We start from the raw sequence: 27,766 nt of genomic DNA on the forward strand, positions 1-27,766 counted from the left end.
CTGAAGTCTGATTTCAGAGACCTTAAACTTCAAGATGACATCAGGACTTCTAAGACTGAGGCCTGGCTCTATATATTCCACATTATCACTCCCTACATTTTCTTTAATTGTTTTTACAAATTAAAGGAGGATGTTTTGACACACCTTGCTTCTTCCCTCTCCCCCAGATTCAATTCCAACACTGACAAAACGAGATTGCATCATTACCTCTCATGTCCAAAATCATCAGAAACATGACCTGATCAAAACACTCCTACCCTGAAGAGCGAATTCAAACAGCACACAACACAAATCGCTGCAAATAATTTCTTGCAAACCTGCATTAGAAAGCATCTCAGCACACTCCCAAATAGCTACATCACATTTTAATAAGTACTTAAAAGCTAATTTCTTGTGCAAATAGATGTACGCCCATGTGTTCAGAGATAAACATGCTCTCCCTTTCCTCCATTCAATTCACTTATTTTCTTTCCATGACGTCTAATAATTTTTCTTAAAAGAATTGCATATAATAAGGCTGCTTGAGTTTGTTCATGTCAATGGAACCAATATCTTTCATTATTAGAAAAAGTATTTACCATTCATTTCAATTTACCAGTTTCCACTTGAAAAGATAGAAGCTGTTCCATATTTTGTTTCTGAAGCAAGCCACTGTATGTATCATGGAATCACAAAATGTTAGGGGTTGGAAGGGACCTCAAAAGATCATCCAGTCCAACTCCACCCCACCAGAGCAGGATCACTTAGAGTACGTCACACAGGAATTTATTCAGACAGCTGTCTTTATTAAACCCCAGGTAATGATGTTTTCTTCCGTAGCCAGAAGGGGAAATCCTTGCTCAAGTTGACAGCGGAGAACAGGGGCATCACCTCTGCTCACTGCTGAAGCCCAGAGCAGCTGAAGCAGTCTCCAAATACAGCTCCCACTTGCATGCTGTCTTAGGGCAGAGTCAACAGTGAGCTCTGCTTTTGCACACTGTCCATGTCCCTGGTAGACATAAAGGCAAAAAGCAGCAATAAAACACATTTTTAAACCAGATTCTAGCTCTAACACCTTGGATAGGGCTGGGTGCTAAGTTGGACTGGATGATCTTGGAGGTCTCTTCCAACCTAGTTGATTCTATGATTCTATTCTAAGTTTGCAATGTCTCCAGAAAAGGGAGACTTAACAAACAATCTGGGTAGGCTGTTCCAGGGCTCTGGCACCCTCACAGTGAAAAAGTTCCTCCGTATGTTCCCAAGGAACCTTCTCTGCTTCAGCTTGCATCCATTGCCCCTTGACCTATCATTGGATATCACTGAGCAGAGCCTGGCCCAATCATCCTGATACTTATCCTTCACATCTTCATAAATGTAAATGAGGTCACCTCTCAGACTCTTCTCCAAGCTAAAGAGACCCAGCTCCCTCAGCCTTTCCTTAGCAGGAAGATGTTCCTCTCCATTTTCATGGCTATAGTTGTGCATAGCTGTGCTATAGGTCTGTATAGAAACTTTAACTACAGGAATTCACCAAACATTCCCTAGAAAGCCTCATGAATGTGTTAAAAATTTCCCATTCACAAGAAAAAAAAGTCTTACGGTGTTGAGAGCAATAGCTGACGATTAATTCCACTGTCTCAGTCTCAATTGGATGTCAGGGATGATGTCTTCTCCTGGGGTCAGCTAAATCAACAGAATGCATTTCTTCCTGTTGGCTTCCACAGTTGACTCTATATACATTGAAAAGAAAAATCACAGTGCTCCTTTGTGCTCGAGTAAACCATGAAAATTTCTTCCATATTCTCCAGCAGCTGGCGCTGGGACACATTCCTCCAACAAATTTAGTCACTATATACATTGTATTTGTGTTCTAGTTCACTAATTCAGATGTGCAATAAAGATTTCAGAAATGAAAGCTAAATTCTAAGGATCTTCAGCTACACCAAAAGATTTCAACTACTTTAATCACAACATTCATTTTACTCTTTTGCTCCATTAAATATCTTGCTACCTAAGTAGCTGGTTACTACCTCTTCTACATGAGAAAGCAAACAAAAAGTTTTCAAACTCTTAGGTAAAATCAGATATAGATTTTTTGTACTAAATGCATTTTGCTTATTCCTCCCTAGTTTTGGGGGTTACATTTGTCTCTTTCCTTCTTATGTCCCATCCCCCCATTCCCAGTTATTGAGAAATATCACAGCAATATTCTCTTTGGCATTATAACGCTTCATAAATTCCATCACAATGAACATAATCCTTTAGTTAAGTGCCAATTAATTATTAAAAACATTCATTGAGGATTAACAATCATGAAATAGATAGTTCTATCATGTAGTTGTTAATCCTCGATAAATCTACTTGTAATAGACAGCATTTTAGTATGAGAGCTGGCCTGTTTAATCTAATGCTTTATATTTAATTAGATAATTATTACATGTTAAAAAATATATTTGTTAGGTGTAGTAACTATGTAATATACACACATCTAATAGATTAGTAATCCTTGAAAAAGGAGATTTTCTAATCATCTTTTGAATTAGCATCCAAGAGTCACTCTTGAACATGAGGGCAAATATGTTACATCCTTACATCCTCTCTGCCTACACCAACACAGGCCACAAATGTGTTAATATTCCCTGAACCACACTCTTTGGGCTCCAGGATGAGGACAGGGAGCCTGGAGAAGCTGATCTGTCCAACACTTGCCTATTCCCTTGAAACATCTGAGATCACACAGCTCCAGAAAGGAGTCCATCCTTTTATAGAATGTTTTAGTTTGAAAGGGACCTTGAATATCATCTAGTTATAATCCTCCTGCCTTGGGCTGGAACATACGAGGTTCATGAGATTCAACAAGACCAAGTGCAAGGTCCGAGCAGCCCTGAGGAGAGGGACTTGAGGGTGTTGGTGGACAAGAAGCTCAATGTGAGCCAGCAGTGTGCACTTGCAGCCTGGAGGGCCAACTAGAGCCTGGGCTGCACCAGGAGAAGTGTGGCCAGCAGGTCGAGGGAGGTGATTCTCCCCCTCTACTCCACTCTGGTGAGACCCCACCTGGAGTACTGCATCCAGTTCTGGAGCCCCTATTAAAAGAGGGATGTGTAGATGCTGAAGCATGTCCAGAGAAGGGCCACAAGGTGCTGGAGCACCTCTGCTATGAGGACTGACTGTAAGAATTGGGTCTGTTCAGTCTGGAGAGGAGGAGGCTCTGAGGTGACCTTCTTGTGGCCTTCCAGTATCTGAAGGGGGCCTACATCAAAGCTGGGGAGGGACTTCTTAGGCTATCAGGGAGTGATAGAACTTAGGGGGAAAGGAGCAAAGCTGGAGGTGGGGAGATTCAGACTGGATGTGAGGAGGAGGAAGTTGTTGAGCATGAGAGTGGTGAGAGCCTGGAATGGGTTGCCCAGGAAGGTGGTTGAGGTCTCATCCCTGGAGGTGTTTAAGGCCAGGCTGGATGAGGCTCTGGGCAGCCTGATCTAGGGTAGGGTGTCCCTGCCCATGGCAGGGGGGGTGGAACTAGATGATCCTTGTGGTTCCTTCCAATTCTGACTGATTCTATGGTTCTGTATTCCACTAGACCAGGTTGTGCAAGGCCTCCACCAACCTGGCCTGGCCTTGAACATCTCCAAGGAGGGGCAATCCACAGTCTCTGTCGGCAATCCCTTTCAGTATCTCACCACCCTCACTGGAAAGAATTTCTTCCTAATCTCCAGTCTCAATCTGCCCTCCTCAAGCTTCAATCCATTCCCTCTCATTCTATCACTACAAGTCCTTGTAAAAAGTCCCTTCCTAGATTCCTTGTTGTCTCCTTTCAGGTACAGGAAGGCTGCTCTAAGGCCTTCTTTTCTCCAGGCTGAACAACCCTAGCGCTCAGTTTCCCCACAGCAGAGGTTCTCCAGTTCTCTGATCATCTTTGTGGCTCTTTCCTAACATGAACTATGTAACATGGCCAACTTGCAGCCTTGTTTTCATGACAGAGAACTTGGTCTGGAAGGGATAAGCAAACCCCAAGAATGTAAATCTTCCTAAAAATAAAGAACTCAGAGAGGCTTCCAGCTTATATCCATCTCTACAGAGAAGCATTTCTTTTTTTTTTTTTTTTTTTTTTTTTTTTTGACAAATGAACCAAAAAAAGGCTGCAAGGAGACAGGCATATCCAGTTATTCATCAGGTACCTAACTCCAGTCAGGCACCAGCCAAAGGGAAACCAGGCATTTCCAGGACTGCTACTATGGGAGCCTCATAAATTGCACTGAGTGGCCTTTTTAAGAAACAAGCTTAAAAATATTACCACCAATGCATCAGCTGAAGCTGCAAGGGCTATCCTATGGAACAACAACAACATAAACTTACAGCCTGCACTTCTGGAATTCTATCACTCCCAGGTGACTTGTGAGATGGTGCTTTGGATGATCCTTAAAAACCTCTGTCGTCCAATTTCTATCTTTTCATTTTCCCTTTCACTTCAATGATGAGCTGATTTTAGTGTCTGCTGTCTTTCAAGAGGTGTTAGCTCTTGAACCAATGCCAGTGTATTGCAACTCAAGAATAGTAGACCTTGTTTTCTGATGGTGTAAGGTATACATCTGTAATTCTGTACATCTGTGACTGCTTACACTCCCTTCTGGAACCAAAAGTGAGGAAAAATGAAAGATGCTAGTCAGAATCAAAAAGCACAGATTTTGGCTACTATTTTAAGTTTTCTATTGACACCATAAGTGATCTGTGTTCCTTCTCTAAAATGAAGCTACAGCAGCTCAAAGTTAACTGCAGTATGTTTTTTTAAAAAGTGCCACAGAAGTCCACTTAACTTGGCAACAGCAATTATTTTTTAATGTGAAAAGGAACTGCTCAGGATTACAGGCACTGGACCTCTCATTTGATGCAAATATTCATTTTCTCCACTTCACAAACCTCCTAAATTTTAATAGTTTAACATTCAGTAATAAAAGACAGTATTAAATGATGCTGTAAGTGCCAGCATGTTCCGAATTTTCAGAATAGCAAATGTTTCAACAAGATTAAAAAGCATTCTGTCAGGGTCAGTAACTCAATTCTGCTGTTTGCCCAATGACAGGAACTAAACTGTTTCTTCTTCGATAGGACAGAAGTACTGCCCTTCCTTTATGTAAAAGGAAGGCACATATTTTTCTACATAATGGAGAACAGAACTGCACAGAAAAACACAATCCTGCTTGGTTTCTCAAAGCTCACTACAAGGCCTGATTAAGATCCAGATACTGTACTGTTGTACTGCTCAACTAAAGAAGCCACCAAGTTATCCCACAATTCCTTCTTTTTAAGATAAAATTCTAATTTGAGGGTGAAAAACCAGCAAAACCACATCCTATAACCAGTGAGTAATGTCTGCTTGAGTGGTTGTCAGCCTAACACAGCTGCCCAGAAAGTGAATTTCCCAGTACTACTCAAAGTGGAATTGATACCTAGACCTGTTGATGCACAGTGCCCTGCCTGCTCAGCTGGACAAATTCCTCTGCATGAATAGCAAGATCTGGGGAAGCATGGAAAGAACGAAGAAAGAAGGGAGTAACAGCGCTGCCAGAGCAGCTAGGGCAAGATGCTGCTCAGTGCTGTGCCCATACTGCTACTTCAGTAGACCCAGTATCCTTCACAAGGGAGATAAGAAAAACTTTTTTACCGCTGGGTGGCCTCACAGTACCCGTGCAGGGTGGGAAGCAATTGCATTAACCTCTTGAGCTTACCTGTGGTAAGCTCCACAACACCCCAGACCTCTTCCGGCACTGTCCTCCCCGCCCAGTGAGTGATCTGAGTTTTCTTAATGAGGAGGCCTTCCCCTTTCAAACATTTGTCAACACACAGAACAGTATGAATGCCTCAATCTTCCAACCACCACCAACAACAAAAAGAAAACAAACCAAAACAAACAAAACCCCCACACACACATGAAAGAAAACCCAAACCAATTAAAATCTTCCTCTCAATAAACAACCTTAAAAGAGAGATTGGAAGTCTAGGGTAGTGCTGGAATAAGCAAACTAGCCTTAGAGTTACAGCAGGGTGAGAGGAGTGAGAGGCCAATATCCTGTTCCCCACAGACCTCTATCCTCTGGCCACAGCTCCTGAAGTAAAGCTCTAGACCATAAGCATTTACTTCTACAGAAAGCCAGTCCCTACAGAGCCTTAGGGGAAAACGCTGGCCTGCAAACTCTCCTTGTTTGTGTCTTGTTGAGGCAAGTCAGAGGAACAGGTCATGCTTCCAGAAGTGGCACACCAACTCTGGGGTTCAGCAACAGCTTCTTCAGATAGCAGCATGTGGCACAGAGGTCTCATCCTGGTAGCACAGGGCCTGGAGCCACAGGGTAAGTGCTGGGCTGGGAGCTCTTCTCAGGAGCATTCCCCTTTTCATGCCACAAAGCAGGAACTGCTTTTAGCTGAGAGCATAAGGAAGGGGGAGACTACCAGTTACAGCTGTTTGAATGACTGGTAATTGCAGCTGGGGGTCCTTCATCTCATGTCACACAGAGTAGGAAAATGGGTCAGACATAATGCATTTGGTTAAGTATCTAAACTGAAAAGGTACTATTTTCTTTCAAATTATATAGTCCTTACTGGAAGGAAGGTTAGTGGTGTAAGGCTTCCTAGCCTTAAAATGTAACAGGGACATGCCCTCTGAGGGTCAGGCTTTCATTTGCTGATGTTAATTCTCAGTTGCCTGTTATTCGTCCTTCATTGTAGACTCTGTCTTAACTGGGCACGCTCCTGATTCCCTGCTATATCCAGACGGTCCATGTAAATAGTGTTTATGTTAAGGAAGTCATGTTCTGTGTGACTGGAGCACATAGAAACTGATGTTGTTGTCACTTTAGATTAAGCTCTCGTTTTAGCAAAGGAGGCAATTGGAACAGGCAGCTGAGTGGCTGAATGAAATATTCAGCTCATTTCATTTAAAGCTGTCCCCTCTCTATTGTTCAGGCTGGCAAAACTGATTAACCCTTCCTGGTGCTACCACAACAACTGCTCACTCTCTGTCTCTGCTCCTGCAGGAAACTGAGACCGTGAACAATCAGGCAGATTTCAGAGGTCAGCAAGATAACATTTGCTGATTTTGTTGGGTTCCCCCCCCCAGTTAGGGAACAAAAATTAACCTTTTGGGCTCCCACCAGTCTGTCAAGAAGAGAAACAACACAACATTTGCAAGAGTCAAGAATATTCTCCATGCTTAATGAAGACAAGCACACGGCTTCCATTAGCCATAGTTTGGCACCCAGTTCCTTGCACCTGTGAAGGTCTTGCGAACCTCAAGTGTCTTCAAGCATTTTCCAAACTCCAGCTTGTGCATAATGACATACTTCATTTTCTTGCAGAAACTGTTGACAGTAAAACATGTGTCAAAATAAATATAGTCTAGATAGCAGTGGTTAACACTGCTGTAAGTGTTCAGGTATAGCCAACACATGCAGACACTATCTGAAGCCCAAAACTTCAAACACTGCTGCTAGAGGGCTTCTCACCTACAGCTATCCCAAACCCTACTTTGTCAATGCCCGAGGTGCAGCCTTTTGTCTCAGGATACAATCTTAAACAGTTTTCCAAGATTAACTGTTACCACAGAAGAGAGAATGCTCAAGCATGCAATGCCTCATGTCCCAAAAGCAGGGAGGAGTATTACTGACTGGTCTTTGGCTTGACTTATTGCAATGCTTCTATTTATAGAAAGGCCTCATACTTTCAGCTCAAATTCCACTTGTGCCAGCAGCATCAAGTGCAGTGTCATTTGCTGCCTTCCACAGAAGGGCCTGATGCTTCAGAATGCTCAGCAGTACCAGCTCTCACCAGCAGTACCAGCTCTCACCACAGGACTTGGATTTCTTATTCCAAGATAGAATCAGAAGCAAGGCACAGAATATTCTTGTCAAAAGTATTAGCAACGGCCTTGGATGCTGTAAAGTAATACTATTATAAACTGCAATATTGAGAATAAGAGCATTTTCATTTAAAATGAGGAATTCTTTGGTATTTTAAGACAACAGCTCTAACACAGGAGACAGGTTTTCTTATAATCACAGTGACAACTGCTGCACTACTTTTTCCCTTTGGTGTGTATTTTGTACTAAATTGCCAAAAGAAAAAAGATGTATATTAAAAATAGCAGTAGTTATACAAACTACAGTCATACTGACAGACAACAACCAGAGTAATTCTGCTGTGAAGTAGCTGAAATCGTAACTTCGCTCCCAGTCACGAGACCGACTTGTACCTACATACTTGTGTCTATCTACTGCTAAGGCATTTCTCTAGGAAACAAAGGAATTGTAAAGTACTGATAAATGGATAGACCTCTTAAAACCATTTAAATATTACCTAAATGACTAATTCCAAGTAGCCTTGCAGCTCTATTTTACTGTGACATTTTACAGCATAGTTCATAAAGAACATTCTGTAACAGTTCTTCCGCTAACACACTCTACCTGTATATATAGGATAAAATTCCAGCTTCATTGCAATGATTTCAACAGAATCAAAATCCCAGCAATTGTGTGTCTGCTTTACTAGGTATCTGCATAGATATGCAGCTATCTACGGATGACTCATGAATGCAGAAAATAGTAAGGTAACATGAGAACAAACATCAAACATGGTATGTTGGACATAATTAACATACACAGTTTATTTACTAGCACTTTTTTTATTTGGCATCTTGAAGTGTATAATTGCCAGGCTCCAGTACTCTGTGTGTCTACTTCAAATTTATGGCCCAGTTCAAGAAGATCCTTGACTGCTATTTAAATACCTAAAGGTCTTAATACCTATAAATACCTTAATACATATAAAATAAACATCTGTCATAATGAAACAAAGTCCTACGTGTTATAATGAGACCTATTTCTTCAAAGGCTAACATCTCTGAACTCAGAAAGAAAGAATAAAGTACTCCTTTTAGTAATCTTTTTTTGATACTGTCCTGAATAAGGTGTCACACAGGAAGTACACAGATGTAGCCCAGCTCCTCTAATCAGTCTAAATGCGAGTGATTGTACAACCAAGTTCATCTTATGCACAAACATATTTTAGACCTATGCAGTGGGAACAGTGAAGTCCGTGACATCTGGAGTTAGACACCAGCAAATTGTAACACACACACACATCTACACATCTACTTTCAGAATCACCAGGGCTCAAAAGGCCCAGCTTCCTGATAATTTAAAATACCATGATAAAGCCCAGTTGATAAGTTACCACCCGAAACTCAGCTTTGGAAGCATTTTTGTTATATATTTCCCCCTATTTCCCACTTTTTTATTAAAAAAAACCCACAACAGACTCAAATATAACCTGTTATCCTGATATCTGACCCACCTGCATTTCCAAGAGGCTGGTATTTCACAGTGCATGATTATGGAGATGGATGGCCATTGAAGGGGGGAGGAAATAAATCCCAAAATTAAAGGTCCTGCACAGCTAGTTCAAGAAGTAGTGCTCTTCCCGCTGGGCTGGATGAGTCAGTCAGCATGCCAGCAAGGTGCTGCAAGCACCCTGCAGACAGAGGTGTTGGGTTCAGAGTAAGTGCCTCAGAGGTCCTAAGGTCTGCGGTCATTAAAAACACAGCACCTTTTGAAGGAATCAAGTTATTAACCTGCATGACCCCAGACAAATTTAAACCTGACTAACTGCAGATTTCTCAGAGGAATCAAGGCACGTGTTTGTAAATTGCCTAGATATTCAGGGTGATGAAAGATGTTACATAAATGACAGTTACTCCTATAATAGTGGTAAATGGGTCAGGAGGAAGATTTCAGGACTGATTTCAGCTGTTGTTTCCATTAAACATCAGTCAAGGTTTGTATATTGATGTCTTTCAAGGCTAAATATGATATTTACCTTTTTAAAGCTGCAAATCCAATCAGAATTAACAGTTGTTCCTCTGGTTTGAAGAAAACTTCAGAACAAGCTCTTTTAAGAAAGCTCAAATCAAAATGGTACTTATTTCTTGTATATTTAGGTACAGTCCGGGGCTGAAGATTTTAGTTTGGACTGAATTATTGTCTTATTGTTATTTAATGAATTCCTGCCAAAGAAATCCCTCAGCAGCAAATCTTCCCAAAGCAAAAATAAAAATTCACCAGGGAATGCCTAGTATTGCCACTGCTCAGGAAGGTGCTGTGAAGATATAAAATAAGCTAAACTTTTCTGAAAGAAGACAAATTGACAAAGAAAATTTCTAATTACAACTCAAGAGATATTGTGCCCTTCCAGAGCATGTCACTGTCATACACAGAGACAGGAGGACAAGCTCACTATCTGCATTCACTGATCTTAAGTATCATAGTTGTTACACTCTAACGCTCTTAGCTTCGTTATGACTGCTGCTTGGCCAAGTCCAGCAACTAGTTTCAGGGGGGCCCAAGTTCCCTTAAGAAAACTGCAGAGACCAAGTCCAATTCCAGGGGGATGGACCTGGTCATCCCAAGATATTGTAACACTGCTGTTCTGTTCTGCTTTCTGGTATCATAGCTTATGAGGCAGTGCCAGCTGATATTGCTGTCTTTTCTCCTCTCTGCCTGTCCTCCCTTCACCTGTCTCCGGGAAGAGTGGCATCCCTACCTACCTCGCGGTTTGTGTGGGGGAGATGGCTCCTAGTTGGCAGGGACTTTTGAGCTGTGTCATGTGTCCTGCCAAGGCCTTGTAGGCCTGAGATGCGGAGAGCAGCTTTGGCCTACTCTCAGGCCTGCTGTGGGTGGAAGGGATGGAGGATTCTAGATGGTTTTAGTCCAATAGACTTGGCCTAGCTTGTGGATGTACTCATTCTATCTGACTGCCTTTTGCATATATGCGCCTGCAAATAGAACCTCCCTTTTAAGCTTCCAATCAGTGTGCTGTATCTTCATTTGTACTCTTCAAAAGGACTGCCATTTCTGTTCTCTAGTCCTGGGCAGCTCATGGCCCCGAACTGGGAGACCCAGGAATCAATGACAGATTACGAAGATGCATCGCTTTCCCTCATCCCCTGCTACTCAAGAGGCAGCCCTCTTCTAATCCAGACCCTAACAACCTAGCAACAGTGTCACTTCACAAGAAGAAATAAAGTGTAATCGCTCCCAGATTTGAAGTCAAGGAAGCTATGAAAAGTAAACAGTATTAATCACTCAAAGGGCAATTTTCCAGTGTTCTGGACTGAGCCAGTGGCTCTTCATTCAGAGGTGGAGGCCTTGATTATTGGAGTCACAAACCTAACCAAAATTGAATCCGAGAAGCTCCATTCACAAGCAGAAGTGATACTCTGGACCCAGAAGCACAGTTGCCAGAGGAAAACTGGAAGCTGTTTAAAAGTAAAGGTCCAGCTCTTCGCAGATTGAAAACATCTCACACAGCTATGTCTTGCTTTACTTCTCACAGGCTATGCACACAGAGAGCACATCTTTGTTCAACACTTCCTGGTGAAGTAGTCTCCCCAAAATACCAGCAGCCTAGTTACAACCAAACATCTGGAGGGAGAAGAGGTAATGGGCGAGACATCAAAAAGCAACCTACATCCATGAAATTATAGAAATCAGTTCTGAACTCCCAGGAGACTGCTCTACAGTTAATGCTATTAGCCCCTTCAATAGGTTCCCCTCATGGTAAAATGGGAAAACAACAACCAATATTATTACACCTATACCCAAATCTGGAGTAACTCAGTGGGACATTTAACAAGAGCCTGGACTCAGCACTCCTCCTGTCACAGGAGTATGACCAGGGAGGTCATTCTGCCCCTGTACTCTGCACTGGTTAGACCACACCTTGAGTATTGTGTTCAATTCTGGGCCCCCCAGTTTAAAAGGGATGTTGAGATGCTTGAGCGTGTCCAGAGAAGGGCGACGAGGCTGGGGAGAGGCCTTGAGCACAGCCCTACGAGGAGAGGCTGAGGGAGCTGGGATTGGTTAGCCTGGAGAAGAGGAGGCTCAGGGGTGACCTTATTGCTGTCTACAACTACCTGAGGGGTGGTTGTGGCCAGGAGGAGGTTGCTCTCTTCTCTCAGGTGGTCAGCGCCAGAACAAGAGGACACAGCCTCAGGCTGTGCCAGGGGAGATTTAGGCTTGAGGTGAGGAGAAAGTTCTTCCCTGAGAGAGTCATTGGACACTGGAATGGGCTGCCCGGGGAGGTGGTGGAGTCGCCATCCCTGGGGCACTTCAAGGCAAGGTTGGACGTGGCACTTGGTGCCATGGTCTAGCCTTGAGCTCTGTGGTAAAGGGTTGGACTTGACGATCTGTGAGGTCTCTTGCAACCCTGATGATACTCTGTGATACTGTGTGGTGTGTTTTTCATGCAAAAGAGAAAGACGTGCGTCAGATAGGTGTTTCAGGCTAGCTTACACAATTTTATCAAAACCAAATCTCTGTGCTCCCAAGAGTCTGAGATCGTAGAGAGCAGTTCCAAACCTTTGTGACTACACTAATGAAGCCAGTTCTACAGAAAAATTCAGAAAAGCTTCAGTAACTTTTTGGTGTATCCAAGCCAGACATAGAGTGAACTTGAGTCAGTATTTTTGGTGGAAACTATGCAAAATACAGTGATTTCAGTCCATGTTTTGCTCTGGGGTTTGGCCTTTACTCAAACCCTTACTTCTAAGAGAGACAAAACAATGCAACATGAAACAGAATCAAGTTCTGCATAAATACTAAAAAGGAAGAGTTGGTTTTATGTAGTGCAAAGAAACACAAAAACCCCAACCAACAAACAGGTCTGGGGCTTAAAATTCACCATACATGCAATGCCTATTATAAACTTCACTGCTGCAGTCTAAGGAGAAATTTGATGTCAGGAAAAAATTACTTTTCATTTGTGAAGTCTTCAAAATTTTTAATTGAAAGGACATTGCCCAATATTATCCATTAATATTTTCAGTAGGTGCTAAGATTATAATAACATTATTTATTTAAGTTTAAACTTAGAAACACAGTTTCATATATATCTTTCTTTTGAGATGTATCCAATATCATCATCCCTGACTACAGAGAAAAAACAATGCATGCTGAATCTATAATACCATCTCCATTTGGTTTTCAGCATGGATTTTTGTCTGGTTAAATGTCTAAATTACTCCCACTTACAGGTTATCCACATATGGACTGAGAGCTGAACCCATTTGAGAATTAGCTTTTAACAGCTGACCTGGTGCCTTAGCAAGTGTTTCGCAGTCTCCTGGGAAAAAGCACATTCATGAGAAGCCTGGAATCACAAACCTCACACCAGAAGAGGCCAAGTACATTAATACTTTTCACACAGCGAGTTCAACTGCCCTACTGCTACAACACTGCTCAGTGGCCAAGTGACAGAACAGCATTCAATATTATTTGCAAAGAGAGCCATCTGCCTGCTATCACAGGAGGGCAAAATCATCTACCAGTCACTGAGAAAAGAAAGAGATGACAGAGTTTAAAATGAGAAATAAAAAGGGAAAGAGGAAAGATAGCAAAACAGCACAAGGTAACACAAAAATGAATTATTTAGAGCTGTATCTCAGCTTACTATTGGATCTATTAACATCATATCCCAAATAATTATAGGGTTTCCCCACTACTTACACACTAACTGCTCCTGCATTCTTTTAAATTACTATGTTACATAAAATGCTGTGTATTTTGAATGTCCCTGTAGTATCTGAGCAATTACATGCATTATAGTTCTGTATTTTCACATCATTGAGGAATGATGGCTTCAATTCACCACCTCTGTGCTCATGACTCCCACATCTCACTCCCAACAAATCTTCTACTTAAGCACACATTTCAGCCAGTTTTGTTTCATCTTACCACTGTAAAAACCTTTTTCAGTCTTTTGCTGAAGACCGAACAGCAGTGATTCTAGACACACTACCTTTAAACAAAGATAAATTACAAAATAGCTAATGGAATTGCTGCATATCTACAGTTTGACAGAGAATCAGAAGAGATCATAGAGTGCTTCCAGGTTCAGTATACAAGCCCCTCAATAAATGAATTAGAAAAATTATTACAGGTTTTAACAGAAAAAACAAACAAACCCAAAACACACTCCTTCCATCTGGCTGGTAAAACTATGTACCAACAAGTTTAGTTCATTATAGACCAAGATAAAATTTATATTTCCTACCTAGTAATGGCTATCAAATGGTACATAACAGCTTTAAGAGACCAACAGTAAATTAAATCACAAAAAATAGCAGTAAACATAAGCATTTGCATGGATTCTGAAGCTATTCACACTCACTTCCTTGCCCCTAGCATACACAGGCCCTAAAAGCACTAACCAGAGGTGCTGGTATTTAGCTAAATTAGTAATTTGTAACTGCAGCGCTTGCTGCTCTGATTTTCCCCAGACTTGGAGAAGTAGTCTGGGGCCACATAAAGGAGAGGAGGGTTTTGCTAGGTGGATTTGAAAGTGTTGATGGTACAGCCAACTGTTGAGACATGTGAATCAGGAGGAACTGGGAGCAGACACAAAATCAAGATGTCTATTTCCTGCAATGCTCATAGCCTCAGTCAGAGGAATAATGGCCACTCAGTAAAGATGAAATACAACCTCAGTGTAGTATTTTTTTATTTTATCAATTCATTACCACCACTGTGAAATCCCCATCACTCCATTATATGTGCTAGGGGCTCCAAGGATACATCACACACGTCTATGGCACAGTCAGGAAGTTCCCGACAATCTGATTATCCCACAGGTCTGCCACACTGTGGAATACAGTAGCAGTAGTAACCAAAACATGATTAAATAGCTGCTCAAATTTCAATTCCTGCCTAAGGAAGTCTTATTTTGTTCACTCACTAATTCTACCATGCACAGCTTGCTTAGGAGTTCACCCTGCTGTCAATCTGTAACTGTGAAGGAAGAACAGACTCAAAAAGGCTCAGAGGTTTAGTTCAAATGGGTGTAAAGAGATGTGATGGTTTAGGTGTTACCTGCCCCCCTACATTTTGGAAAATCACCCAGACTAGACTCAGCAGCTCTGGAAATTGAATGAAGCTTTATATTTACAGCTTAGCACAATATACAAGCAGATATTTGCATTATATGCAGAAATACACAAGTGAAAAGGTAATACAGAAACACAACACCCCTCCCAGAAACCTAAGCCTCCAGGAGGGGCTCACAACCACCCTTCCACCTTCTTCCCGTCCCCCTCCCTTACCCCAGATCTTGCCTTATATTCGAAGAAAGTTTGGAGGGTCAGCCAGGGGGATTAGGAAGCAGATGTATTAGTTACACAGATGGCTGGTTAGGCTAGAGAGAGAGGTGCAGCCCACAAAGACAGACAGCAACTCCCTTATCTATGTTTGTGTTCTTGTTCTTATACATCTCAGCAAGCCTATAAGTGAACTAGACATCACCACTGTTTCCTTTTCACAGCCTGTAATCTAATTCTTCTTGTCAAAACATTCTAACTAGCTTCAAACTAGCACAATCCACCCCTGTCTATTTCACTGAGTATTGCTGAGAACTATTCTGTCTAATCTAAACCAATATTTACACTAATTAATACTTCACACTTCATTCCAGCTATCTCAGATGTAGGTGATTCAAAAGCTCAGAAAACAGCAAACAGTTTGTCTCCTCACAGATGAGACGAGAACAGGGACTCCCTGGTGATGCTGGGTTCGTGCTCACGTACTGTCGACTCTCTCGTAGATTCTTTCATTAGATGCCGATAGTACCTAAAAAAGGAAAACTCCTAACAGCTTGTATTATACACTCTGAATTTAAACTCTCTCAGCTAAGGTTAGATTTCTCTGTGGCACACACTGGATTTCACCATTCTCCTGCATTACCCAGTAGGTGTGACCAGGACCTTCAGCAGAAACCACCCCTCGGACAGGTTTCCCTTCGCCCGAAGGAGAAAATTCCCAAACAGTTTTCCCTAACAGATTCTTTTCATGTACAACAGGAACTTTATCACCGTCTGCTGTTTGGACCAAATCTGATTGTGCAGGTCCTGCTCTGTTTATTGAACCCCTACTATTTACCAACCAGTTTGCTTGTGCTAAGTGCTTTTGTTGGAATAATTGCAGTTGCTCTGGGGAGCTGAAGAAGTGACAGCTATTTTTCTTGCATTGCTGCCTCCGTTTCTGCCACTCTGCAGTTCCCTGACTCTCTTCAAAATAACCAAAGTAGGTTTACCATCCCACTTGTTCATGTTCTCACCAAATTGGTCACACAGAATTATCCACAGTGACACACGTGATTGCTGATGTGTAGGTGCAATTTGTCTCCTCCTGGGCTGGAATTGCCTTGCAGGAGGTGGGCATCTGTTCCTGATGGCAGAAACATGCATCCATTCAGATGATGAAGGGATGGTATCCCTTGCCAGATTAGAAATGGAGGTTTTGATTTCCTCCTTCAGGTCTTTCATGCTATCTTTAATGCCATTCTTAATGCCATCTTTTATCTCTGTACCCAGAGGTTTAATGACAGAGATTATGGCAGAATGTGACAAGCTGTCCTCTATCTGCCTCAGCTGGTCAATGAATTCACCAACAGTGAGAAGCTTTCCATTATCACTCCTTGATAGAAACCTGCTAGCCAAGATGTTAGCATAGGATGAAGGCGCAAGTTTAATAAGTTTCTTCATGAGACTTGTTCCAAGAGGGGGTATGTCATCAGGTTCATGTGTGCCATGATCTCCATAAAGCACTTCCTTCACAGCAAATTCCTTCAGAAGCTTAATTCCCTGCTCAGTTGTGTTCCACTTCTTGGCTACCCATGGGAGATCATCTCAGGAAGGATAGCTCATAGCCACAGTCAACAGGAGAAATGTCCACAAGCTAACCTTACCTGGAGGACTTGCCAGGTATTTGTCCATTCCACTCTCCTTTGTGAGTGGCCCCAGCTGCTTTGCAGACTTGTCTCTTACCTGCAGAGCATTTGCACCAATATGGCATCTCAACAGCCAGCTTAGGATTGGCTTTCCTGATTCCCTTGAGTATTCCTTTCTAACTTCTCTGACCTCTTTGAGGGGATCACTGGAATCCTGGATGTCATCCTTCTCTTCCTGTTATTGTCCTGGTTGTTCTGGCCTAGAAACAGAACTTTCCTACGAACACTCTTAAACTCCTCAGAACCATCCTCTTTCTTGGCAGCCAATCTCACAAAGCTCTTTTCATCAGAGTACTGAGATCTAAGTATGTTGGCCAAATCTTGAAGGCTATACTTCTCCTCTTCTTTCTTTTGTGCACCAGAGGTCCCCTCCCCTAAGTCCTTAGCACAATATACAAGCAGATATTTGCAATATAGACAGTTATATGCAGAAATATACAAGTGAAAAGGTAATACAGAAACACAACACCCCTCCCAGAAACCTAAGTCTCCAGGAGGGGCTCACAACCACCCTTCCACCTTCTTCCCATCCCCCTCCCTTACCACAGATCTTGCCTTATATTCAAAGAAAGTTTGGAGGGTCGGCCAGGGGAGTTAGGAAGCAGATGTATTAGTTATACAGATGGCTGGTTAGGTTAGAGAGAGAGGCGCAGCCCATGAAGTCCAGACAGTGACTCCCATATCCATGTTTTTGTTCTTGTTCTTATACATCTCAGCAAGCCTATGAGTGAAGTAGACATCACCACTGTTTCCTTTTCACAGCCTGTAATCTATTTCTTCTGACCAAAACATTCTAGCTAGATTCAAACTAGCACAAGAGAGAATTTAAGCTTCACACATCTTATCTAAATGGTCGCAAACTCCTTCTGTAGAAAAGAGAAAGAAATATAAAACTCTCTGGAATTTCACACCATTTTTCCAGCTCTCTTGTCTGTTAAACAGACTAGACATTTTGCAGATTTCTTGGAGGACTTCCTGGCAACCAGCAGCAATCATCAGGGCAGGATGCATATGTGTGAAACTGAAATCTTAAACAAAAGAATTTTTTTGAGTGTTGAACAGTTTGAGATTTGTTACTGTGAATTCTGGAAAATAGCTATTATTTTATTTCACTGCAGCTACTTCTACCATGCCCCAACTTAGGGACAATGGTGTAGCAAAGGCTCAGGGATTACCAAATGGGTGTTTTACACAGGAAGAACTTGCACAGGTCTTTTTCTCTGGCCATCCCATTATTTCTACTACAGTGACTTTTCCTTCACTGTATGCTGTTGTGATTCAGATCTATATCAATACAACAACTCCTTTTTTTTTCCAGGCACACCCTGCTCAACAGACTTCCTGATTATAAAGTCAAACAATCTGCGGTCCATGAGGTCAAGTGAACTGCTAAAGCACAGGTGAAACAAGGAGGTGATTGGTGGTAACCAATCAAACAAGAATTAATACACTGAGCATAGGAAAAATTGTCAGTTAAAAGTCAATAAAAGGACTTCATCTGTTTGTGAATCTGTAATTGCTTAACACCTCTCTCCTCAATGTATGGCAGACACCATGAAACATGGAAGTGTGACCCTGAATCACTTTTAGTGCACTCAGCTGTTTTTATGTTGAGACATTGTGGAACTTTGCAGCTTCCACCAAACTTTTTCCTTTACAAATGATCCTGGCAACTTTGGAGCAGTTATGGTGGCATGAGGTATGGACTGGAAGTAACCTGGATCACATAAACACTCTCTTCTTTCACAGGTTGCATCACACAACTGCTGCCAGAACGCATACAAAATACTTCCCAGTGCTGCAAAATCTGCAGTGTTATCAAAGTACATTCTTGTAACATTACTTATTATAATTAATAAACTTATTAACTCATGAAGCAAGTCACCTTAAAAGCCCTGATTAATTTATGGGTTTTCATCAATAAATGTGGTCTCAGAATGCTGTTATTTATCCCACAGCAAGTTAATATCACCTCCTTTAACTACCTATAAGGTAGGTGAATTTTAGATGTACTTATATCGCACTTATGCTGAAGACAGAAAATCAGTAGAAAGTAAGCTGTTTGCAGAAAGCCACAGAGGACACTGCTGCCTGTGAGGGGCTAAGACCTCAAACCACTGTGCCCATTCTGGCTGACTGTATTTCTCCACTTCTCTTAGAAGGCACACATTAAAACAAAAACAAACAAACAAAAAATATGAAATATTAAAACTAAGTGTAATCAAAACCAGGATTTGACATAGAGAGCAGTGATCCAAAAAGGGAGAAAGCAGAAGTAACCATGAACTCAACAGAAAGAAGAAAAAGGGATGCACTACAAGAGGGTTGAGATGGAGTAACATACTACAATTATTTGAAATCCAACAACTAAATCTTACTTTGCTTTCCAGAGTAAGTTGCTGACAGAGGAAGCAAAATTCTGAAGTAGCACAGTGACACATCTGTACTCTTGATTCAAACACAAAACAGGGACCACTGAAGTCAGTGGGAGTTACAAGTGCTCAGCAGCTCCTAATGGGTACTCATTCTGCAGTAAGAAAAGTGAGGGCAGCATTTCCAGGCATAAGCACAAGCCTGAACTCAGCATCCTCAGAGAACAATAGCATTCACAGTGCAGAGATCAAGGCTTCAGAAAGGCTTCCACAGAATCATAGAATGACTTGAGTTGCAAGGGACCTTAAAAATGGCACAGTTCCAACCCCCTGCTGTGGGCAGAGATACTTCCAACTAGATCACATTGCTCAAAGCCTTGAAACACTTCTAGAGACTAGGTGTCCACAAGCTCTGGGTATCCTGTTCCAGTGTCTCACCGCAAGCATAGTAAAGAAATTCTTTGTAATGTTTAATCTAAATCTACCCTACTCTAGTTTAAAAACATTGCCTTTTGTTCTATCACCACATGTCCTTATAAAGTACCTCTCCAGCTTTCCTGTAGACCCTTTTCAGGTACTCTAAGGCCTCTATAAGGTCTCCCCAGAGACTTTTCTTCTCCAGTCTGAATGGACCCGAACTCCCCCAGCCTGTCCTCATAGGAGAGGTGCTTCATCCCTCTGACCATTTTTGTGGCCCTCATCTGGATGCTTTCCAACAGATCTATGCCTTTCTTCTGTTGGGAGACTCTGGAGCTGGACACAATACTCCAGGTAGGATCTCACAAGAGCAGAGGAGAGAGGCAGAATCACTTCCTTCAGTCTACTGGCATCACTTATTTTGATGCAGCCCAGGATATGGTTGAGATGCCAGCACATATTGCTGGTTCATGCTAGATGCTTCATCAACCAACACCCAAGAGTCCTTCTGCAGACCTGCTCTAAATCCACTCATCACCCAGCCTATATCTGTGCTTGGGATTTCCCCAACCAAAGTGTAGGACCTTGCACGTTGCCTCACTGGACTTCATGAGGCTAGTATGTGTCCACTTCTCCAGCCCATCCAAGTCCCTCTGGATGGAACCCTTCTCTCCAGTGTGTTGACCACACCATACAACTTGGTGTCACCTGCCAAGTTGCTGAGGATGCCTCAATCCCACTGTCCACATCACCGACAAAGATGTTAAACAGCATTGATCCGAGTACTGATTCCCTGAAGGACTCCACTCATCACTGGTCTCCATTTGGACCATCGATCCATTGAACCATTGATCACAGCTCTTTGAGAGCAGCCATCTAGCAAATTCCTTATCTACTGAGTGGGACACCCATCAAATTCATGTAATTCCATTGTAGAGACCAGTATGTCATGTGAGACAATGCCAAACACTTTGCACAAGTCCACAAAGATGATGTCAGTTGTTCTTCCCTTATCCACCAATGCTGTAACCCCACCATAAAAAGCCACCAGACTTGTCAGGCAGGATTTGCCCTTGGTGAAGCCATGTTGGTTATCACCAATCACCTCCTGGTTTTACATGTGCTCTAGCAGATTCTTTAGGAGGATCTACTCCATTACTCTCTGGACACTGAAGTAAGACTGGCATGATGTCTTCCTTATCTCCCTTATTAAAAATGGATGTTACGTTTCCTCTTTTCCACTGAGAGGGAACTTCACCAGACTGCAATGACTTTTCAAATATGATGGAAAGTGGCTTTGCAACTTCATCCACTATTTCCCTCAGGACCTCTGGATGGATTTCATTAGGTCCCATAGATCTGTGCATCTTCAGCATGGATGGTACAGACTCCTTAGCCAGAGCTGCACTCACCAGTCTACCATTCTACTCTAGGGGTTAGGTAGGATGTGCACCCCAGCCCTATGCAGACATGGCTACAACTTCATGTCTCACAGTGAGTCAATGGAGAGCTGCTCCTTCAAAGCAGTGGCCTCCCTGGGTGCCCTTCCAGGCCAACTGCCACACTGGCATGTGAAAGCTGCTGGTTCCTGTTGGGTCTCTCCACTCTTCCTTAGGTTTCCCTGGCTCCACAAACCCCTTGGCTGCCACAGGCTAGCTAGCATACAGCCACAGAACTTTGTTCTGCATGGACTTTGTGAGCACATTTCATCCTACAAACAAAATTTCTAGAAATATTATGCATTACAAAGGAACTAAGACTCCCACTGAACAAGGAACTTCCCATCAGCAGCCAAATCTTAAATATTACCTTTAACAACCTCAGTCACATCAAATGCTGTAAAGCCTCTGGCATATACAATAAAAGCTGTCAGGGTCTCAAACTAAAAAATGCAAATGCTAATCACTCCTTAATTCCTCTTCAAGGCCAATAACAGTCCAGTAAGTAAACTTTAATAACTAATTTAAATCAAGAAAACTATAACAAGCTGCTCAATAAATCTTTGCTAAAGGGAAAGAAGGATAAAAATAATTCATGTATATTCTCTGTGATCCTACTGTAAAAATCTCAGGAAAAATACACAAATTATTATTTTATTTAAAAGAAAGAGGAGACAAAGAGGCAATAATCATAGTTATTTGATATAATTACTCCTAAAGGAATCCATAAGAGACTAGATAATGTATAAAACCCACCACTCTTGATCTGCTACCCAAGGGGAATAAAAAACATTCTAGTAGGCAACATAGGTGAGAAAATAATGAAATTAACATCTCCAAAATGTTTTTAAAAGGATCTTCAGCATAAAGAGAATCAACAGCATAGCTTTAAGGATAGATAAATGGCTGCCTCAAGGATCTGTCTTACCTCCTCTTTTTCTTTTTTTTTTTTTTTTTTTAAGTAATACCTTAATTTGCATAGTAATAACCCAATTATTGTAAGATTAGGTGACAGAAATCTCATTATTACTGTTCCTACAAAACAGTCGATATTCCATTCAGTATCTTTTAATGTTATGCACCTTAAAACATAATTATTTCAATATATGCTCATTCATCTTTAATGCAATTTCTTTAATAATAATAAAAACGACTCTTCCTGTAATTGTAAGGGTTGAGGGTTTTTTTGTGGGTTTGTTGTTTTTTTTTAGTTGACTATATTAGTGTTAAAACAAGATTTTCCTGCTTCAGGCTGCTACAGAAACAAGCAAAGCCAACCAACTGCTCAAGGGCATGCTCCCTCCCCTCTTCCCAAGAGGGAGTCCACCAAGAGGCCTAAAGCACATATGTTAAAATACGTTACAGCAGCTCTCTCTCTCCATCTTTCCACTCCCTGCTTCTTCCCACGCTGAGAGCTGGTCATAAAACAAGCTTGCAAACAAAATCAAATATACAGTAGCATCAGGCTTCTGAGAGTTATTTGTGTTTAGGGCTTGCTGTTACAAGCAGAAGGAGAAGGGCTGTGGTTTTAGGGCTGCAGGAGGAGAAATCAGTGAGCACACAGAGGCACAGGGCTTACATGCCACAGGCTTTCTCGTCTTCAATTACAAAGATAATAAATGCTGTGAGTGGTCAGTGACCAGATTAACAGGAGAAAGGAAAGGGGAGAAGGAGATAGGGCTGGCTCCATCAGAAAAACACAACACTACTACCCATGCTCTACCTCAGGAGTACGCCAGGAACAGTGACAGGACTGGAAACAGTAGCTGTTACTTCACCAGTCACATTTATCTCAGTGTAGGCAGGGTAAGGGCAGGTAGCCTTTTACAGGCAAAACTTCTCCAACACTCCTTCAAACCCAAGAGAGGCTGGAAACAACTTGGAGCTGGTACCACCAGGTATCTGGCAGGAACCCACACAAAACTGCTTCAAGTCCAGTTCTTAGAAGCTACTGTATTTCACAGTCCCTTGCAGAGCCTGAAAGGGCCTGCAAACAGCCACTCCATTTGTGGACAGAGCTCCCCTCCCAGCCTACCCAGGGCACGTAGAGCAGCAGTGCAGGAATAGGTGGAGGCCACTCTTTGCATAAACACACAAATTCAGCTGCTTGGCTTTCAGCTCATTACTTATGCCACCATCACAAGCAGTAAATACAAGATGCAATTTCACAGGAGTTATTTACTGTTTAATTTTTGTGAAAGCCTTCTGTCACAATGGCATGAAGGAAAAGTAATTTGGCTGAGTTCCGATTTTCCAAGTCCTTCACAGTCACTGAGCCAATTCAGGAAACTGTGCCTGGGTGGAAGAATTCCAGGGGTTTTTCAGGGTTGGGAACACAGCTTGCAAATCTTGGGGTTTAAGCAACCCATCTCCAACCCCCAGTCACTATGGGGCTAAAGAGGACTGAGAGCTGGAGGGAGTGCAGAGGACGTCAGTGAAGCTGGTGAAGAGCCTAGAGAATAAATCTTGAGGAGCAACTGAAGGAGCTGGGGCTGTTTAGTTTGAAAAAGAGAAGACTGAGAGGAGACCTCATTGCTGTCTACAGCTACCTAAAAGGATGCTGTACAGAGGTTAGTGCTGGCCTCTTCTCACAGGCAAATAGTGATAGAACAGAAGGGAATAGCATCAAGTTGAGACTGGGTAGGTTTAGACTAGATACTAGGTAAATTGTTTTCACAGAAAGAGTGGTGGGCTGGTTTGAAGGTAATTTTTACTGAGAGAAATTAAATCCTTAGCTGTGAGAAGAAAAAAACAACACTAACCTCCATCATTCAGTTTTCTGCTGAGAAACACAATTAGTCAAAATATAGATAAGACAATCACTTCACACACACTGCTCAGCTCTCACTTCCGGCTGTGCCTTCTTTCTGGTGGTCTGGTCTCTTCTGGCTGACTCTGCCTTTAAGTCTCTAATCCACCTAACCTCTTTTTCCTCTAACCTCCTTGTCGTCTTTGTTTGCCATCTCACCTCAGATTTCCAGATTTATCACATGAGATATACGTGGGTTGATCTGGTTATTTCTGAAGGGAGGAGAAGAGGAACAGGGAAGGGAGTTTGGGTCAGGAGTCCTCCTGGAGACTTTGTTTCTGTGAGGAGTATTGTTTCTGTGTTACTTTTAATTTGTATATAACTGTATATATTTGTGTATATATACCTGTACATTGTGCTAAGTTGTCAATACAGCTTCTTTCCTTAATTTTCCAAACCTATGGTTTGGGTGATTTTTCAAACCATCACAAGTGGCCAGGCATTGGAATGGGCTGCTCAGGGAGGTGGTGGAGTATTTAAAAGTTGTTTGGATGAGGTACTTTGGGATATGATTTACTCCTTGTACAGCAGGGATATCAGTTGGACTTGGTCATCTTGAGGGTCTTTTCCAACCTGAGTGTTTCTGTGACTCTGAGAACTGCAGAGCTGCTTCCTTATGCTGCTGTGGATTTTACAGAAGGGGAAACATCATGTGCCAGCATACAAAAGCTGACATCAAAATGACCATCCCTGGTGCTGCCTCCCTGCCTGCGTGGAGGAAGAGCTCTCATGCAGAACCTTTTCTCTGAACATTTTCACCATTTGCCTAACAGTTCTGGTTTTGAAAAGTTTCCAATTATACCATGTCCCACAGAAAGAAAATTAAAATGACTGGTTTTACTTTGAAAAATAAAATAAAGCAGTGAACAAGCTAACATTTTTTCCTTACATTCTTATCTCCTTTCATGCCCTTAACCAGAAAACCCTGTGAATCTTAATATGAAGATTATCAACAAAGAAGAAACAGCCTTCCGTTTCACACCAAAACTTGGAGGGCTGAGTTTATACCTCCCTGACCCAGCCTGACTGAAATTGAAAACTTTTCCTCTTCCATTAATAGCTTTTCCAATTCGGCAGTTCAAAGCCACAATCCCTAACAGCCTATGCAAGGATTTGGGATCATTTTATAAATCTGTGTGGCAAATGAACATGAAAGAGAAACTCTCCTTATGGCTGGGAACTATCCTTTCAGGGGAAGATATCCTTTCAGGGGAAGAAATGTTATTAGCTTTTTAGAGAGCATTTGCAAGGGTAATTTGCACTACAGCATCTCTGTTTATTGGCCTCACAAGCAAGTGTTGAAGCTATTTGTCTCATCATATATATTCACTTTGAATAGGGACCTCATGAGAAATGCTTCCCCTGAAACAAGGAACAATGGGTTTGAAAACCAGCACTAGGAAGGGACGACTGTGGCAGTAATTTCTTTCAGCCAAGAAATAGTGAAGGTGAAGGGGGAAAGGATAGATGACAGGAAGTGGGAAAAAAAAGGGGGGGGAGGGGGAAGGAAAAGCTTCTGATTTAGTCTGTTGTAACTTTATGCAGCTATGCCAAAGCTCCAGTTTGGTCCAGCAATTTCACAGGTATTATAACTAAAGGGGAAATTGCTAGTCCTGGACACAATTTATATTTCCTTACTTCTTAAGAGTCCTCAACAAAACCCAGGGCCTCACCATGTGAGATTTTGCACAAACAGTAAAGCAACACCTTTACAATTCCCAGACAATTCACAATACAGAATTGTCATCACCTGTAAAGAACAGCAGCACAGGAGTGAGCATTTGATATGAAGAGCACAGGAGTCAGTAAAAATCTTTCCTCTCTTCAGTATGTCTTGACTCACAGAAGAAGCAAAGCTGCAGATTTCTCCTGAAAACATCAGCAGTTCTCTTGCTGTAACCTCTAAGCCACCTCCACTTGCTCTCTGGGATAGCTGAGGAAAGATATTTTATCTCTTCTATGCTTTGATACCACAAAACGCACAGTGTGGATCTCCAGTTCTGAAAGTGGCATTTCATTCTATGACTAAATAACTTCCACTTTAGGGAAGAATAAAAACCAAAACACAACAACTAGGAAACAATACCAAATTTCCAGTGAAGTTACATGTTATATTTAGTGGAAATCCAGGGAAAGTACTTTCTAAAAAAAAAAAAAAGGTAGTAAAAAGATCTCTGGCAATGTAATCAGAAATAAAAAAATCAAAAGTTGCCTTTGCATATGTTTCTAATGCTGATTCTTCCCTACAGCAGAAATTCAATTAGCAGATGACAGCTCTGCAAGGCGTTTTGCCAGTGCACATCCCTTCCCCTTCTACTGCAGCTGACGAGATTCGCGATGGGTTCAGAGCCCATTCCTCACAGGCTAAAATGATTTACTTGTTTGGTGGCTGCAACTTTTCCATCTCTCAGCTCAGCGCTGGTGCACTAAACAATTTACCCAGCAATATTACTTACTCTGACTTCTACAATTAAATGCATTTTAACTGAAAATGGCTTTTACTGGAAACTGGCTAGTTTCAGCAGCAAAATTCTCAAGCCTGGAATAACTGCATTGAAGAAAAACAGAAAAAAAACCACTTCCAAAACACTGCATAGGGCAGCAAGATGGATGCTCACCCAAGCTTTGAGTTAAACCCCCTGCTTCAGATGAGAGCCCTGAACCACAATTCCATGTCTTGCAGGAGTATGTTAACCTCTGGGCTATGAACTACACCAAAGTGGTGGTTTTCTCTGAAGGTCAGATTTGACTTCTGGGAGGGTAGGCTTTTTTTTTTTCTTCTCTTTTTTTGGAAAGCAAAATTCTTGTAAGCTTCCTTTCTCATTCTGAGTCAGAAAGACAGGATCAGGGAGTTCTTTAAAAGGTTATTGAAATGTATGATGGACCAGCATTTTCACAAATCAACACAGCAGCAAAGTCAGCATAACCCTCTTGACTCACCCAGCTTTCAGCTTGACCCAACAGACACTGAAAAGGTGTATGCTTTTGATGTTTAATTTAAACCAAGACCTGAAGCTGACCAGCAGAAGAGAGCAATTACTTTTTCCAAGATAACAAAAAAAAAAAAAAACCCAAAACCAACCAGCCAACCAACCAAATCTCCACAACAAATTTTTAAATACATTCGTGCATGCAAAGCTATAGATTCAAGTCCCATGTCCTTAGTTAAATTCTCACTGGCTCCTGAGAGATGTCTGTGATAGCTTTTCCTCACCTGTGAGGATATTTCTCTGCATAAATACTACGTACATTAAAAATAGCCAAACTCTGTTTCACTTGCATGTGACAGAATTGCCACTTGTTTACTCACAGTAGTAAAATAAGCCTCATATCATCATCTTGGGAAGCAATGTATTTTATACACAGACATTCTCACCAGTATTGACTTCAGAGATAAAGCTTGTCTCTTTTGAACTGACCCAAAAAGGAAAATATAAAAGAAACCAAAAAAAAAAAAAAAGCACAGCTAACAGTACAGGAAAGAACACACAGACTTCATCAAATAAATAAACCTTCAAATGACTACACACAGTTCTCACTGACACTTTGGTCAGTACTATGCACCACCACAAACTGAACAAAGCCAATTCTGGCAGCTTTGAACAGCAATTTAAATCCAAAGCTTACTTACAATTCATGTAAAAAGTCAGACTGAAACATCACAGCACATGACTACATTTTTAACCAAGCTACATTGTTCTAACTGTGCGAACTACTTTTTCCTACTTATCATGGCCATCACCAAGACTGGCTCTCTGGCTGCTCTGGCAGTACTTTGTAGTGTTTCCAAGTGAAGATGCTTATGATATAGATGCAGCTACCATACATGTGAGTCCATCTGCTTGCTGCCAGTGTAACATACTTGTTAGACATCCGTATATAGTTGTGACACAAACAGGCCCATATTCAGTAAGTGCTTATTAAAGTCC

The 27,766-nt window shown here is 41.8% G+C and overlaps 1 long non-coding RNA gene across 3 annotated transcripts in view; it reads right to left on the bottom strand.

Moving 5' to 3' along the window:
* Positions 1 to 766: 766 nt before the first annotated feature.
* Positions 767 to 27,766, bottom strand: part of LOC135182132 (uncharacterized) — a 111,376-nt gene continuing 84,376 nt past the window's right edge. For all 3 annotated transcript variants that reach the window (XR_010305056.1, XR_010305055.1, XR_010305057.1), the window contains exons 2-3: positions 1,579 to 1,709; positions 767 to 988 (exon numbers count right to left, since the gene is read on the bottom strand). This is a non-coding gene — a long non-coding RNA (uncharacterized LOC135182132). The remainder of the gene's footprint in view (positions 989 to 1,578; positions 1,710 to 27,766) is intronic.

The sequence above is a fragment of the Pogoniulus pusillus genome, chromosome 15, assembly GCF_015220805.1.
Source record: "Pogoniulus pusillus isolate bPogPus1 chromosome 15, bPogPus1.pri, whole genome shotgun sequence".
NCBI lineage: Eukaryota > Metazoa > Chordata > Aves > Piciformes > Lybiidae > Pogoniulus > Pogoniulus pusillus.